The sequence below is a fragment of the Ptychodera flava genome (genome assembly GCF_041260155.1).
Source record: "Ptychodera flava strain L36383 chromosome 3 unlocalized genomic scaffold, AS_Pfla_20210202 Scaffold_25__1_contigs__length_14229661_pilon, whole genome shotgun sequence".
Taxonomy (NCBI): domain Eukaryota; kingdom Metazoa; phylum Hemichordata; class Enteropneusta; family Ptychoderidae; genus Ptychodera; species Ptychodera flava.
The window spans coordinates 7,520,505-7,537,481 of record NW_027248279.1 but is presented as its reverse complement, the minus strand read 5'-3'; the positions used below and the strand labels follow the sequence as shown (position 1 = coordinate 7,537,481).

Genomic DNA, 16,977 nt, shown 5'->3' with positions numbered 1-16,977 from the left:
GTCCGGCTAGAAATTCACTGACCATCGATCATATTTAATGTATTTTGTAAATATTCTGTACGATGGGCCGAGGCCCTGTATTGAAATAAACTGAACTGAACTGAACTGAATAACTACGGATTGATATTTGTGTAATGACTATTAAAGACGTAAAAATATCGATAAATGAAAATGTAATGACCTTTTCTTATTTCTAGAAGAGAAACTTTTACAATGCTAAATCTATTAATTTTATTTTCAAACGAATTCCAATTTTATCTTACACAAAATTCTGAAGCAGGTTGATACATAGACAGTGGAGTTCCGGATGAAATTAATTATGACCATTTTCATTACACATAGAATTATTAAGTAAGATTGAATAAAGTTTTAATTACAGTCACAGGTGCGTGTTGGCTCCTGTCTAGGTTGCTTTATTATATTATAAATTACTTTCCTTCAAGGTCAACTTTACCTATCCGTCTTTAGACGAATCTACACTACTCGTCCTTCTGAAAACAAAGCTACGCCCACTCGGAAATGACCTCATACTGAAATATGTATCAAATAGTACGCAGCAATGTCAATAATATTGCTCCGTAGAGGATGAACAATTCTTAACGGAAGTAAAAAAGACAGTGTTGACTGTGACTGGCCTCTCTTGAGAATATTGTATAGATTACCATACTTACTATGTCGGCCGTTTGTGCAATTTATGTCAACACGAACTGATCTTAAGACAGTAAAGAACCACTTCAATTTAAGTTCAGCTGACGTGAGCAATAGCGAAAATCTCGAGGAAAATTATGTACTTTTTCATTTTCCTAGAGATCGGGTTGAATTATCTTTAAAAGATCGCTGAAATCTAGCTTTCTCCCATTAAAGTAACTCGAGCTGTTTTACCGTAGAGGGCAGTATACAATAGAAGACTATACTGAATTGTTATATATTTAAGCAATTTCTTTGTCATTTTTTCAAAAAAAGTAAAAACTAATTATTTCAAATAGTGATACATTTAAAAAGAGAATTATGTCAGTCTACAGTGCCGTGCAGAATATGAAATGTAATTCCATAAAAACTTAGACAGCATCATAAAAATGGAAGCGGTATACATGTTTTATTCAGTTTACAGTGATTGACAACAGTTTCAGTGGCAATCGGAATGGTTCATCTTCACAACTACGAAATTAATGTATACATGTAGCCTACATGTCAGTAATCGTTTTAATGATGATGAGAGAAAAAGAACGAGAAAAAATATTCACACTGACCTTGGATAAAAAGGAAAGTTGTTATAAAATAAACATGTCTATTATCAGGATAATAACACTGTATACAATTAATTACAATGAAATGAAGCACATATGGTTTTTCGTCTTAACAAATAAAACTGAAAATTACAGTCCGAACAAGAATGTGTAGTTTTATACTGACAATGCACTGTAAATGTATCAATGAATATGTACAATGGTTTTGTCTACCCTTTGGAAATCCGTTAAATGCACAAGAAATTATCATCATAGATATTTCACACATACGGGAATCGAGTTTATCATGGTTTAATTTGGTAAGCTTAGGCCTACATACTCACAGAAATTACTTTGCGCTAGTTTACGGTCATTTTATGATAATTAGTACAAGTGACTAACAATTAAATAATATACTTGCACAATTAAAAATACGAACAAAACGCTATACTTTCAGTACGTTTAAAGATAGTAACCTAGAGTACAAGAAATACAATATAAAGCGTTAGATATTTATTATTTTTCTCTCCAATAGATTGACATTAAAAGTCATGTGTAGTTTTTGACCGAAAACGTAAAGGAGAAGGCTTTCGATAAGTCAATTACAACAGCGTTTGCTTTCACCCGACAGATTTATTATGTTCAAAATGTATTCGAGTAACATCTTTGAAAGCTAAAATATCTTTTTGTCTGGAAAATATATGGTCGGCTCTATCCGTTTATAAGCCACATACTTATCGCCAGAAACTATGGGTGTGCACTTTGGACGATTAGATTAACAGCGCCCTCTTTCAAAAGAATCTCACAATCTGCCGGAGGGGGCGCTTTACCAAACTCCGGCTTCACTTCAAGTTTTCATGGCCGGCCATCCCAGCTGGCCATCACTTGCTCACTGTCAGATCATGGACAGTTTGGAATTTACCATCGCGATCGGATGGAAGTATTTGTTGCATATTATGCAGGAGTTATCACAGGATATACAGGTAATGTTTAACAAGTAGATTTCACTGACAAATCAACCGTACCGGTCGTTTGTCTCTGATGTAATTGAGATCTGATGGTTTGTCGGGACAGTCCGATACACAATCTCATCAAAATATTCCATTTTTTGGAGTTTAGAAAATTATAAAATCGCCGGTTTTTATTTTCAGTGAAAGCAGTCAATCCATACAAATTACAGATATCAATTTTAAGTCCGAAAACCAGTTTGAGAATTATAATGATTGAATTTTAAACATTGCATTTTCAAGAATCAATTGATTGTTTTCATTCATTCATTATGATTCATCAAAAGTTACTCATTTTTGTTCACAAAAATTCTCATCATGGATTCTGGTCACTATAGACAAGTCTAACGACTCATACACAATAAAATTTTAGCTCACACTTGATGTCTAAATTTTGTAATTCTACCAAAAATTGAGAAATTCTTATCATGACCAACTTTACTTGGCATTCCAGTGACGTCACCAATTCAAACTGCTCATTGCAATCAATGCATTTATGAAAATGTCAGAAATTTTTCACTCAAATTTTTAAAACTTGGTTTTCAACCACCATAAACTTGTCCATCGAGTTGTGAAGAAGAAATTTTTAGCCCACACTTGATGTCTAAAATTTCTGGATTTTGAGAAAAATGGAGAAAACCTACTGACCTACTTTACTTGAAGTCAACAAAACAATCGATGACGTCACCGATGCAGACCGTCCATTGCTTTCAATGCATTTTCAAAAAATTCCTGAATTTTTCACCAAAATTTTCACAATTCTGATCCGGATGCACATGAAGTTCTGTATCGAGTTGAGGACAAGAGATTTTTAGTCCAAACTTGGGGTGTAGGATGTGAAAAATGTGTTAAAAATGGTGATATTTTGATGAGATTGTAATGCATATCTATGTTGATACAGAGTATACTTTGATTTGGTGGAAGGACAGAGACGACCACCACTCTGTGACAGCAATTGTTGTTGTGATGTCATCATTGACTGCAATGAACTCTGGGTAATACCCAACACCTTCAAATAATACACAATCCAATTGTCCATCAGATCTCAGTTTTACAATGCCATAACCCTCTCTACAAATATAAATATTGCCGTGTGAATCGACATCCAAGCCTCGTGGATACTTTAACCTATCATTGCGATATGAATTCAGAAAATTCAAATCAGAATCTAAAACATGAATGACATGTTTGTCTCTATCTGACACTAAGAGATGGTTGTTGCTAGTAGCCATTACAGAGTATGGATAACTGAATTGATCACTGACTCTTGCAACAAGTTTTCCATCTTTGATGTTGTATTTGATCAAACTTTTACCTTTGCTGTCAGTGACAAAAATAAATGCTGCCATTACAGTAATGCTCCTAACCTCAATGTTTGCACTTTGGGGAATAATTTGAATAATTTTTTTATTTTGATCACAAATAATTATTTGGTTATTACCGATGTCAGTGATAAAGAAGTGACCATCAGGGGATATGGCCACATCCCATGGCTTGAATTTATTGTCAAACTGACCATCAAATCTGATAATTTCTATGACCACCTTATTCTTATTGAGTATTTGTATGCGATGGTTTTCTGTGTCACAGATCACAAGCTGATCTCCATGCCATGCCAGACCTTTGGGTTGATTAAACTGTCCTGGCTCTGTACCAGACTCCACACTGCCCAATACCTGCACTGTCCACTCAGAACCTGAGGAGTAACAAAGAGTTTAAAGGTCAATCTAAATGTAAACAATACTGCAGGTAAGTTTTCACTTCTCTATTTTTTGAAATTTATTGTTGTTAAGATTTTTTTCTGTATGACAGGAGTGAAAGATTATATCCATAATTTATTAAATTGTTACTGCCATTTTACATTATTAAATGTGAGATTTGTAAAATTTGACTGAGTTATCATGCATAAATATGTTTTATAGAATGATGCCTCAGATTTAAACTTTGGCCAGCCTCTTTTTATTCTATTTGAAAACACTGAAACTTTGATCTTAAAAGTGTATTTTCTGTCTCATTCTAAGTTGTTATACCAGCCAGAGACACATACTTTGACACAGACCTTTTATGATTTATCATTGTTTAGAGATTAATTTTTGTGCATTCATTTTAACTTAAAATTTGAAGACAAAGTTGACTTGCTTTTGCGGAAACTCACAGAGATAGTCACAATTAAGCTAAAAAATTTAAGAGCCTTTTTTGTAATGTTCTGTTTGATTCAAAACTTGTACACTTTTAACTCTGAAAGAAAATTGCTGAACACTTCTGTGAGCATACTGCAAGTTTAGTGGTATATAGAATATATTAACAAGAACCCCCAAAAAATTTAAATGGAATGATTTTCAGTATTGATTCAGAGTTAGTGTTGTACTGAGTTTGCAGTCCTTTGGACCAAATGTCCAAATAATAAAGGCATGGCTTTATATGCCATACCGCTGTTTATAGCTGTATACATAACCCATTTGGTAATATGATCTTTGATTTTGTTGGTAAATAATTTTAGACAAATATTTTTCATACTTTTTAAAGCAACCTTTTTAGGATTTGGATCAAAATTTATATCATATCAGTATTTGACATGTTTGTTGCCTTAGTTAAAGTGGAGTCAGATTTGTCAATGTTATGGCAATGTATGTCTTGTACTTTATTAAATGGTGTTTCCCCATCCTGCAGTACAGAGTTGATTTAATGAATGCTAAAAAATTATACCAACCTAGAGTAGAAAGACTCCTTTTTCTGTCAAAACCTTAAAATCATCCATGTTGTTTGAGATTATCTTGACAGTTGAGAAATACCAACACAGCATGTACATCAAAGGAATCACAATGATCAGTCTGACTTGTATTCTAAAAAATCTCAGTTTAAATCTGACATCAGTTCTTTGTTATTCAGGTCAATAATAGAACTCATCAATTCACTCTACTGTTCTTCTGTACTTGACATTGATTTTACAACATGTCAGCTGTCAAGTTGAATTTGTATGATGCAGGGCTTTGTCCATTTGCCATATAAATCAATCAATCAATCAATCTAATCGTCAACTCAGTTTGTAAATGGGTGAACTTCAAGATGTTATTATTGACCGGTGAATTCTAGTCCAGACTAGAATTCCAATGTGAACAGAAACAGTGCATTTACATGTCAATGGATTCTGAGTTAGCAACTAGATGTTGTTGTTTCAACATGATGACTGGTGTGTATACCAGAACTTAAATTTGACATCCAAAGAGAAATAGTGCATCAAATTATCAAAAGTTTCAGCTTCACTCCCTTTAATTGCATCTCACTCTTGTAAATGTAAAACATTGACTTAATTGCCATCGTTTTTACTTTGCTTTGTTTACAAACTATTCTTTTTCTTGTTTTATTTAAATTGAGGAATGGACTGCAAACACCATGATGTCGTCAAAATAACTATATGATAGAGGGCGCTGTCATCCTATCAAGTACAGAGAAAACAAGAACAGGCCTGTAGGGTAGGTGTTTATGTTTTATTACAAATTTATAAAAATAAAAAAATCAGAGTGTCAGAATTTTTAGACATGATGCTAATTTTAATATGTATTATGTTACTGGAGAAATATTTCAAAGAAAAATCCATACAGGCAAGGAATCTTTAAAACTAAAGGAATGTTGACGGTGACATGAAAAGACGAATACTTGACTCTGTAAATGATGTATTTTGCTAAGAAACCATGCAATAATGTCATAGTAACAAGGAATACTGATGTTGCCTGTCAAATGTGCTTTGGGTGACAGGTACTGCCACTAAAATTTTCAATTAATTGGTCACGTGATCTAGCTGTATTTGGGTTCCAATGTTTCATATCTATGACTACAGCAATGGATGTATTTGATAGTAAAATGGAGCAATTATTCCTGAGGACAAATTTTACCAAAATCATAATCCCATGCAGCATTGCTGCTGCTGTGACTGACATTCCTACAGGATTATTTCATTAGCATTATCATTGTTTTCTATCATGGTAGCATACCGGTAGTTAGAATTGTTCCTAATGGCTGTAAACAGTAAAACATTAGTGACAGTTCATCTAAAAACTCTGTCAATACTACGTTAACTGTATGTAACATAGTGTGCAAAATTGAATGAATGATGAAAATGAATCAAATTTCTTTAAAATTCAGTGTCAACCAGTGCTAACACTACCAACTGTCTAAAAGCATCAGCTACATACGTAATGGGTAAATAATAATATTAAGGTGTGGACCATTTGATTTTAGGGAGGGGGGTTGGGGGGGGGCTGGAGGATTTGAAAAAAAATGTTGCTAGAGGAACAATTTTTAGAGGAAAAAAAGTGCAAAAAAAAGTGCTTCAAGAAAAGGAAGGCCATAAAAAATTGTTGCAATGACAGCAGATTGTATCTTGAATAATCTCTGGAGCTGCTGCGTACAGTGGTAAATTATGGCCCAGCTTTCATAGATTGTTTGATAATTAATCTGTATGGTATCATGCAGTGTTCTCCCCAGGATTTTTTTATAAGAGGGTGAAGACGTGGTGCGAAGCACCACAAGCGACCGCTTTAGCGGTCGCGGGGGGAGGTCAGGAGGGGGGTGTCCCCCCTCCTGCCTTTGGAGCTTTTGAAAAACAGAGATTAAAATGGTGTTATTTGGTGGCACTTGGGGAGTATTTTTTTCAGATTTTTTTCGTATAAAAACTCTAAGGAAAGGAGATCTGAGACAGTGTTTCATAACTTTTATTACAGTTCACTGATTTCAATTATGAAGATTACATTTTTTGAAAACGAAAACATAGCGAGAGACATACATTTATTCATCGATGTCAAAATTATCACGGTGACCATAAAACTCAGGCTTGGGGGGCATATTTTTTTCGTATAAAAACTCAAAGGAAAAGAGATCTGAAACAGTGTTCCATAACTTTTATTACAGTTCACGGATTTCAATGAAGATTACATTTGAAAACGAAATATAGCGAGTCTAGAGACATACATTTATTCATCGATGTCAAAATTATCACCATAACACTCACGTGTTCTCATCCTGATACACGTCTGACCGAGCCTAAAATTAGGTAATTTTGCTTTGGGAAGGAATACACAAACAAAATTCTAACCTCCCATAAAAACTTCAGTGTACTCTGCTGTCCTTGGTTACCCTCAAGCTCCTTGCCATGTTTACTCAGCTAAGTCGGTTACCTAATGCACGGTCCCTATGGAGTGGCCGTGGCTAACGTACCGTTACGGACTGAGCCATGCAAATATGGCTGCCTACCAGTGGCGACGCACATAGTCGGAACGCACCAAATCGAACTTCTCTACATGGGGGGTATGGAACGAAAAAATTCAAATTTATATCACCGCATTCTGCAATTGAAACCATGGAGATTTTTCGCTTAGGGTCTGTCTACCCGTGTTCCGTGTGCCGTAAAAACTAAATACTATGGAAGATATCAACGTAACCTATAGGGTGGAACAGACGTTTGACACAAAATTGTCCATTTTGTGAAAAAATATGGTGAAAAACAAAGTCGTCGCGTGCGTTCCTACCCTCAAAATTACTCACACCGCCCTAAATTTTAGCGTTTTACTCCGTCAACTTGTCGTCCCTAAGTTAGATTTGGCCAGTGATCGATAGCTTAGATACTAAGCTTTGAGACTACGTATTCGGTTTTTGTATTAAAGCCGTGAGACGGAAATGTTAACTTAAAATGTGCCCAAAACACCATCGACCATGACCTAGCGAGTAAATAAAGCCGCCCTCTACCAATGACCTTTGCCATCTCTGTCGTTTTTTTAGAATTTCATTTTTCATCATCATTGCCTTTTTGTTCAGAAATCATGCTTCGTATCCATTTTGTAACTTGTTATAAATGATTTTTTCCTTTCAAAGTAAGCCTACGTCTGATCATTGTAACACAACCTACATCCTTTTTTTAGGAAAAAGGTGTTTTGTTTTAAGGCACATTAGCTGTATTTTAGGATGATTTTTAAATATGATTTCCAATCAAAAGTGACTAAAGCCAAAGTTCTTCCCAAAATGTGATAAAAAAGTTTCCAAATTTGGTGAAGAATGTACAACTTAGATTTTTAACAATACAATAATTTTTGGTTTCCAAATATGGATTCGAGTAATGACAGGGAATGCAAAAGCTATCTTTGAAAATCAGATAATATATTTTGGTGAGCATTGCAAAGTGCATGTGTAGAAAAGATACAGCTAATGGGGCTTTACTGTATATTTCAGGTATTATTTGCTCTTATGTCTAGGCGCACATCCAGACATATATTGCCTTCAAAAATGATTGCAAGACTGCTGAGACTTTGGTTTAGTCATCTTGGTATTCATTTCAGATAGAATAAAATATTTCTGTGTCATGCATTTTGTAATTTATCAAAGGGTACTACACCAGACAATTTTTGAAACACATTCAACACTTATTCCAAGCTTCCATATAGCCACAACTAAATAAAATTGCCGGACAGTCAGGAATATTGTTAAGGTCAACATTTTATTGCAAAATTAAATCAAAAAAATCAAAACATTCTTCTTGCACTTTCTGTGTCAGTTCTTTCACTGTATAGATGTTCCGTGATCTGCAAGTAGAAAACAAATATAATGACAATACATTAAATGGGAATTATAAATAACATTTTAAGGTATGTATCCAATTTTTAAAAAATACACCTTGGTCTTCTTAATGTACATGCATAGATCACATAGAGCTCTCACATCATCAGCTGTTCCAACACCTAGTCATTTACTCTGGGGGCTGAAGGAATCGCGATTATAATCTTATTTTTTTCAGATCCCCCCTCAATACCCTAAATAATTTTCAAATGCCCCCCTCTACATGATCAAAATTTTTCAAGTTCCCCCCTACTATCACAATCCCACATATTTGTAAAGGATGTGTATGCAGAAAAAATCAAGTATTGCGGCGTTCCGCTAACAGGTGTTCAACACTACCTGCTATTACTAGCACTTTATAAAGTCATATTCCTGAGACAACCTCTTAAATTGATTCATCTTAAAGGCATCAGTGAACTTTTTTGGATTTACCGGTCTAAGCCATCTTGAGTTCATCCAACTCTGTTCAGGTCAATTGTTGCTGCTGAAGAGCACAAAAAATGACGATTATGAGAGAGTAGGCAAATTGTGAATTCTGGCTCATTGCCATGTTGTCAAAAACTGAGCACAATGACTTACCAAAAATTTGTTTCAAAAGTACAAGTCATATATGAATTAGATGCTACTCGAAATGAAAAATACTGGATGGCTAAAAATTCCATCAAATAAATGTTTTAATCTCTGAAATTTTAGGTGTAATAATGGCAAATTTGGTTAAAAAATAAATAATGCCATTTAGTCACATATTTTTTTCATTTAGTCCTCACTGTTCAAAGTTTTACTTTTGTATTATTTTATTACAAGAATATGAAAATATAGAAAATCAAGCATGGTGACCCCATCTTTTTCTTTAATATTTGATTTATTCTCATATGCCACAATTCAAAAATTCACGATAACTTTTCAAGTCTCCTGGTCTTCCATATGTTGCTCCCTGGCCTGTATCTTTCACTGTCTTGATCGTCATTTGACCGAAACCCTTCTTCAACTACCGTGTACATTCAGAGTCAGAACTTTCTCTGCACTGCTCAGGTATGCAGTAACAGTGACACTGCAGTAGCAGGGCAGAATCTGATAGTGATACTTTGATAATGTTGACAATATTTTTGTTCAGTTTATACAACTGAGTTCTTGTTCTACTCCCTACAGCATCTTGAACTGTCCAATATTCAGCTTGCTATCACAGCCTGTGTATGTGTACCATGCATTTGTATCACTGACTGTCAGTCTGAACTCTAATTAAATTGTCACCAAATTCATATTTGTATATACAGGTTTTGTCGACAAACTGAATATTGTGTGTTTGAGCATGCTGTAGGGAGACAGCAAGAAACTGTAGTTGATATATTACATAGAAATATTGCAGAAATCATCAACATTTGCAGCTTCTGCCCTGTGTAACTAGGCTCATTTGGCTTTTTTACGACAAATCACACATGTTTAGATTTGTTCGAAATAAAAGTCATAAAATGTAACAAAAATGGTTCTAGATTTTGTTAAATTATTACTAACATTACAACAATTCGATGACATAAAAATTGTATTCATTTTTCATTGAATTACCTACAAAAACTTTGAATTGGAAAATGTAAAACATAAAAGGGAACCAAAAAATTTTCAAGTCCCCCCTACAGGTAGAGCAAAATTTTCAAGTCCCCCTCCCCTCTACTACCCTTAAAATTTTGAATCCCCCCGAATTCCTCCACCCCCTTAACCGTTTTTTGTGAACGCAGCCCTACGAGTTTTATGCATGTACATATTATTGACACAAGTGTTTTTGTCCTACCTACACATAAACAGATGCTTTTTATATTTTAGAATGCAGCTTTTAGCATATCAAACAGAGAGCTTGTCATCAGATCTGTGTATATATTTTTTGATGAAAAGGGAAGAAATATTATTTCTCTACACAGAATGTTGCGATGGAAACTAATGAAACTGTCAGATACGGAGGAAGATTTTTCGCTCATCTCAAAGAGATGTTCTGTGAAATAACAGTTCCGTTAAACCCTGCAATATTATTTTAGTTGCAATCGATTACCAGGCATGTTGTACGGCCTCCTTGGCTCACTTCCGGTTTGTACATAGCTGAAAATAAATCGCTCTCAGAATGCCATCCGATCTTCCCCAAGTCCGATTTTGCTCCAGCACATTAAATGATGAGTAAGGATAATAAATTTACCAAAACTTTACAAATTAAACCCATGAGACGGAAATGTTAACTTCTCAAACGACGGTATTAATTTCGAAAGTTTCTGCCAGATATGTCACAATCCACCCACAATTGACATTGAAAGTTTTTGCCGTATTTCCGAAAAAAATGTCAAATATTTGGGGAAAAGCCATCAAAACAACTGTCGGACCATCAATCTACTAGAACCAACGCACTTAAAACATATTTATCTAATTTAACGGTCAAAATTTAATGAAATTTGGAGAGCTCAGCTTACCTAATGTGTCGCCTGTCAGTCAGCTTCGACTCGGTGGCGCCCGTCGTCTCGCCTTAGCGACGACAGAATCTGGAATAGACACGCCTAGCAACAACGGAAAAATCGCCTATGTGCGTCCGCACTGTACGTTGAGTTGCACATGGGCTTATTATCTCGGATGACATCACAAACTCGCGAGATTTGCAAGATCGATGAGAATTACGTTTGTAGTCTGCTAGGATCGACGCTCACGCTCGCATTTTGCTTGTAAATCACTGTCAACTTTTTTTCCCGTACATTTTATTGTTTTTGTTTCAAAAAATAAATCTTTTTCATTTCTAGCAAGGGGGCGCTCGGAATTTACAAGAGGGCGCCACGCCCCTGTTACCTTATTCAGGAGAACACTGATAGTATGAATAGGTTAGTGGAAACATACAAGCAGAAATCTGAGAATACATCGATGTCTACTTGTATATATACTGATTATTTGCAAGTTGTTTAAGAATGAGTTACTGCTAAAGTGTCAGATAGTGCACTGTCAATATTTGTCAATATCATGTTATGTTTAAGTTTAACATTTTCCTTTGAACTGTTTCTTATCATAAAAGAAAGTACTGGTAATGCCAATGAACATATGTTATATGTCATGTCTGTAATGAAGAAAACAAAACTGTTCAGTCTGTCCCTATAAAAACTTCCGTTTAAAAAAATTTCTAATGTTTTTATAAAACAGCAAATGGAATGCTTGTATCTGAAAACAAGAGTTCAATCTTTGAGCATTAGAAAAGCACTTTTTTAAAGAATATTTTGATGATATCTGAAAAGTGAAGCTTTTAAAAGCAGCACAGCCTAATTTTGTCACAGCTTGCAAGTATAAGTATCTAAATGTGGATATCTATAAAACAGGCAAAGTGGATTACAAATAACCCACACTAGTTGTTAAGAAGATTTATGACTGCAAATTAAACATAAAGAAAACTTTTTTAGAAAGTGCAGATAAGTAGAGGTCACATTATTCATGATTATTTATAATGATCTGTTTTGGAAAGGAGTGCATGATGCATCCACATGCGAGACACCAAACAAGCTGGTCATTTCCAAATTAAGTGATGCTCCATAGTACTGGAGATAGCCCATATGACTTATCTCTCGTTATGATTTGTACCATTGGAGATTCCTTGGGGAAGTTTCCAGATTATTACTTCACTCATACAGTGTACAATGTCTTCAATTAAAATACATTTATTGACATGATATGAGGTTATTACGAAAATACCACAGAGGATGCACGAGGACATTGGCGCAGCGTACTGCCCGACACGAAGCGGAGGGTGATGCGCGGCGCCAATTTTCCGAGTGCATCCTTTGCGGTATTTTCGTAATAACCTTATTATTATACATCTTATATTCGTGACTGGGACATCAAATTGTCAGAGTAATGACCGTTTTCGTGCAATGTCAACAATTTTTCTTCCGATTTATAGCGCAAGTGTGGAACGCTATCTCGGACGCGCTTCTGCAAGTTCTGGATAGTGTGTGTGCATGAGCACTACACACGTACATACAGAGCGCGCGCGAGATATGTTCTGGCACCTGTCCTATGAGTCCCTTGAAAATGTTCAATAGTGAACACACAGATACAACTGCAGGAAATGGGGCGCCTTGAAACCGTACGTGTTACGGAACAGGCGTTCCGTACGGCTTTTTAGCGCACGCTAAATTCTGTTGTTCTCGATGGTAGATGTATAATGCAGATTATCAAATGCCAAATCAATTATAAAACTTTAATTTTCTTTTCAATGTTTTATATCTTTGTATCTAAACTTTGACTTCAAAATGTAACCATAAATGATCTACGTCTGTGCAGAATAAAACTTTGCCAATATTTTACAGTGTAGTCTCTCCATGAGTGAAAGAAATGTTACAATTCACAGGGCTAAATGCTTTATATGGCAATACATTGTTCTTTCAAGTTTTAGGCTTTTATGCATGCACATTTATGTACATACAAAGTGCAGAGACAAGCATACAAGCTACCACATATTGGCTTCCAGTTCAAATAATGGCTATATACTGCTATAGAAAGAATGTAACTTTAAACTATTAGATTATCCTAGGTATCACAATTCTTTTATCTCAACAGAAATGGAAAGAAATTATGTAACTATATATAATTGTCAGGAACCAATTGTGGGCCTTGATCACTCCTGTCAGGTATGTAACCATGGTGATACAGATCAGATCACATTTTTTTCGTGTGTTACTGTTTTTTGAAATTCTGAGTATCCCTGTTAAATTCCTCCTTTCTCCATGCCACACATAATGATTTATTCAAATTATGTTCCACCCAACAAGTCTGCAGTCATCAGAGTCATGCCATGGCAACAGTGTGTGACTGCGGCTTCAAACTCGTTTTACACCAACCATACTCTCCTAACCTGGCACGCTCAGACTTTCATCTCTTCCTCAACATGAAGAAACATTTAGCTGGAAAGAATTTTGATGATGATGATGATGACATTATATCGGCCTTTGAGGACTTTTTTCATGACAAGATAAACCCTTCCACAAAGCAGGGGTCCAAACGCTGCAGTACCGCTCCAAGAAGTGAGTGAACCGCAAGGGGGACTATGTTGAAAAATAAATACCACAGTACGACTTCATAATTTGGTTCAAAACTTTCCATCTAACCCTCATATATTGCCATGACAATCTTGTTATTATAAAAATATCCCCTTAACATGTCATAGATACATGTATCATTACACTCATTGATAGGTTTTAAAAGTGAGTGTTGATTGTAAAAATATAATTCATCATCTATGGATGGTCAGATAAACTTCCCATATTCAAGGAAACACTCCAATATAGTCACAGGGCAATTACAGTGATCTTATAAAGAGATAATAAAGTTAAATTTGCTGTTATAAATAACTTGCCTTTTCATGCAGATATGTCACTGTACCAAATCTAATTTTATTCTGTACGTAGTATTGTGTATGATAAGTGTGTTAATCTGAGAAGGCAAGTTGAACTTTACGGTGTGTTGCCCTGATATGTTCTCTATCAATTCTGATCAATCATTGTGGTATTTTTCTTTGTTTTCAGTTCCCCTTCTAAGTTTGGTAGAGTAGAGATGTACATGTAGACCAGAGAGCCCAGGGACAATGGAGAGGGACTGTGTATGAATAGTTAAAAGGCAGGTAGAACTAAGTTGATTTTATTTTCTATCCTTTCACATATTCTCACTGACTCACTTCAATTAGTGTGACTTTGTATGTATTAAAGTAAAAATATTTCCTCATTAATTATGATTTTATTGTGTGATTTTTATACGACTGTGGAACAAACATTTGTTTAATCCTCCTCCATCATGCAAAATTTGAAAGAAATCATGACTTTGGAATATTGGTCCGAAACATAAGGATGTCAACATTCAATTATTTGATTTTTGTTGTGAATTTTTTCTGCTGTGTACAGTGATGTGAGAACACCGCTGTGTGCAGTGATGAAAGAACACCGCTGAGTGCAGTGATATGGTTAACACCGCTGTGTGCAGTGATGTGAGAATTAACACCACTGTGTGCAGTGATGTGACAACACCGCTGTGTACAGTGATGTGTAACACTGCTGTGTACAGTGATGTGAGAACACCACTGTGTGCAGTGATGTGAGAACACCGCTGTGTACAGTGATGTGAGAACACCGCTGTGTACAGTGATGTGAGAACACCGCTGTGTACAGTGATGTGAGAACACCGCTGTGTACAGTGATGTGAGAACACTGCTGTGTACAGTGATGTGAGAACACCGCTGTGGACAGTGATGTGAGAACACCGCTACGGGTGTGTACAGTGATGTGAGAACACCGCTGTGTGATGTGAGAACACTGCTGTGTACAGTGATGTGAGAACACACCTGAGTGCAGTGATGTGAGAACACCGCTGTGTACAGTGATGTGAGAACACCGCTGTGTGCAGTGATGTGAGAACACCGCTGTGTACAGTGATGTGAGAACACCGCTGCGTACAGTGATGTGAGAACACCGCTGCGTACAGTGATGTGAGAACACCGCTGCGTACAGTGATGTGACAATTAACACCGCTGTGTACAGTGATGTGAGAACACTGCAGTGTACAGTGATGTGAGAACACTGCAGTGTACAGTGATGTGAGAACACCGCTGTGTACAGTGATGTGAGAACACCGCTGTGTACAGTGATGTGAGAACACCGCTGTGTACAGTGATGTGAGAACACCGCTGTGTACAGTGATGTGAGAACACTGCTGTGTACAGTGATGTGAGAACACCGCTGTGTACAGTGATGTGAGAACACTGTGTTAGAATATCCATTCTTTGTAATCTCATTCCAACAGCTGTGAAAACTCATTGTAGTAGATGGTACCGATAAATGTGTATAGCGCCCTCATGAGGTGCATTCTTTTAAATAAATTACCAGGATGTTGGCATGTCCTCCGATTTTAGTGTAAAGACAAGTCTGGTGTGCATTGTCTCAATCCGACATTTATTCCTCCATCATGAGTGATCCCACCAACCCAACAGGTTATGGCCCAGTACAGCTGTTTATGGGCGTTATGGAAGATTATTTTTCGATGGAGATGAGCGAAAATTTGAGCAATGGAAGGTAAAGTTTCTAGGATATTTGAAACTGCAAAAACTCAAAGACATTGTCATGACACCAGACGGAACGGAGGTAGATGCATCTAAAAATGAAGAAGTTTATGCTGAATTAATTCAATTCTTGGATGATAAAAGTCTGTCTTTAGTCATGAGAGATGCTGAGAATGACGGTCGTAAAGCGTTCAAGATATTGAAAGAACATTATGCTGGGGCAGGCAAGCCTAGAGTTATTTCATTATATACAGAACTCACATCCTTGGTCATGCAACCAAATGAAACTGCCACAGATTATGTCATTCGAGCCGAGACTACTGCAGCAGCACTCAGAGATGCGGGTGAAACTGTTACAGACAGCCTGTTGATTGCTATGGTATTGAAAGGGTTGCCCGACAGCTACAAGCCATTTGTTGTAGTTGTTACCCAAAGTGAAAAGACTCAGACATTCTCAGGATTCAAGATAGCTTTGAGAAGTTTTGAGGACACTGAACGGACTAGATCTTCCACTTCACCTGATGATTCAATCATGGACGCCGCTAACAAGTCTGCATATCAAACGTCGTCTAAAACTATAAAAGATATCACATGTTTTAGATGTGGTCAGCAGGGCCATGTGGCTTGGAAGTGTGAGAAGAAGCCGAGTAAGTTGTGCAGTTTTTGCCGAAACTCTTCCCACACGGACAAGACGTGTCGTAAAAAGGGAAAAGACAGGAACAGTAGAAGCAAAGACTCAGTTAAACAAGTAACAGGGTCAAGTGATGAACATTCTTTTGCATTTCATGCTAATATGTACACTGGAGATATGAGTAAGATGAAAAATGATATGTTGTTGGTAGATTGTGGTGCCACTGCACATATAATTACTGATGAGTCCAAATTTATAAATTATGATGCATCATTCAAACCAGAGAAGCACTATATTGAGCTAGCAAATGGTATGAAATCTAATAATGTAGCACTCAAGAGAGGTGATGTGAGTATTCCGTTGGTTGATGTTCATGGCAGAAGCATCCATGCATTACTGAAAAATGCCTTGTATATTCCATCATATCCCCAGAACATATTTTCAGTA

General features: G+C 36.2%; 1 protein-coding gene across 1 annotated transcript in view; it reads right to left on the bottom strand.

The window, feature by feature from the left end:
- Positions 1-957: 957 nt before the first annotated feature.
- LOC139125297 (uncharacterized) overlaps positions 958-16,977 on the bottom strand; it is a 47,360-nt gene continuing 31,340 nt past the window's right edge. The window contains exon 9 of the mRNA XM_070691399.1: positions 958-3,929. The gene's annotated coding sequence lies outside the window, so the exon portion shown is untranslated. The remainder of the gene's footprint in view (positions 3,930-16,977) is intronic.